Here is a 1360-nt window from a genome sequence, read left to right as displayed (position 1 = left end):
AACCGGCTCCCAAGCGTCCCAACTGTGACCACTGAACCTGACGCTGGCGTGCACAGGAGCCGGGGGACCCGGGATGAAGGAGAATGCAAAAAAAAACCCCAAATAGTGAAAAAACCCCAAACCCCAAACTGTGAGAAAAACCCAAATTGTGAAAAAAATCCCCAACCCCAATGAAGCCCGACGTGCTCCTGCAGCAGGGAGAAACTCCACTTTCTGGGAGAACCTTCCTCATTTCCTTAGGGGGGAAAAGCTTTGTGTGCTGTGGGGTTTCTGGTGTTGCCAGAGGATGAAGGCCTCACCCTGATGACTATCTTTGCATTCCCAAAAGAAATAAAAATATTTTCTTGCCTGGGGGGATCTTTGCTCCCAGTGATGCTCTGCAGCGATCCAAGGCGTGTGGAGGGACTTCCATGAGCGATGTCCCCACGATTTACACCCCATTCTTAGCTCAGCCCCTGCTGCCTGTGCTACCAGCAGCAAATCCCCCCCTCCACCACCCCCAGCCCCAAAATGTGATATTTTTTTTTTTTTATTATTTTTTGTCCTCCTCCCTGGGGAAGGAGGCAGGGAGGCGCGGGGGGAAAGAAGCAGGCGGAGGCGCGGGGGGGGGAGCCCGGGGTACAGACAAACATTCTCTTTATTGAGCTACACATGAATTTTTCCATTAGTCAGAGAAAGAGATTGGCAGTGTGTAATATATCACAGAAACCTCACTGATTGGTAATAGAAAGGCTTAGAAAGACCTGGCGCTTTATATATATATATATATATAATATTTTGATTTTTTTTTCCTTTTTTTGTTTTTAGTTTCCTCTTTATTTATCCATTTTCTTTTAAACAGGTGTGACTGCTCTTCTTCAGCAAAGGTAACTCATAAAAGTGGAACCGTGAAGATGCCTGATTACTAATCAAAGTAGAAATGACGACAGATTGGTCATGAAAACGGTGGCTTCAATGTAAACACTACATTCGAGTTTTGTTTTGTTTTTTATTTTTTAAATTCTTTTTTGTGGTTTGTGTGTTTTTTAAAATTTTTAAATTATTTTCCTTCTTGCTTTTTTTTAAAGTTGGTTTTTAAACTTTTTTTTTCTTTTTTTTCTTTTTTTTTTTTCTTTTTTTTCTTTTTTTCAGCACAAACATCCCCACATGAGAGAGAAAAAACACCATTCACTAAACGGGAGAGAGGGCTGGGGCAGGGCAGGGGGGGGGAAGAGAAAAGCAGCACGAAAAAGCATTCACTGGGAAGAGTTAAAAATTAATAAAAACCAAACAAAAAAAATATATACCCTAAACAAAAAAAAAAAAAAAGAAGAAAATAAAATATAGATATGTATAACCCTCCCCGCGGCCCCCGCTCCGC

This window comes from Egretta garzetta, unplaced genomic scaffold (assembly GCF_000687185.1).
Source record: "Egretta garzetta isolate BGI_Z169 unplaced genomic scaffold, ASM68718v1 scaffold27, whole genome shotgun sequence".
Lineage (NCBI taxonomy): Eukaryota > Metazoa > Chordata > Aves > Pelecaniformes > Ardeidae > Egretta > Egretta garzetta.
The sequence above is the reverse complement of the archived record's forward strand: the minus strand, read 5'-3'. Positions refer to the sequence as shown.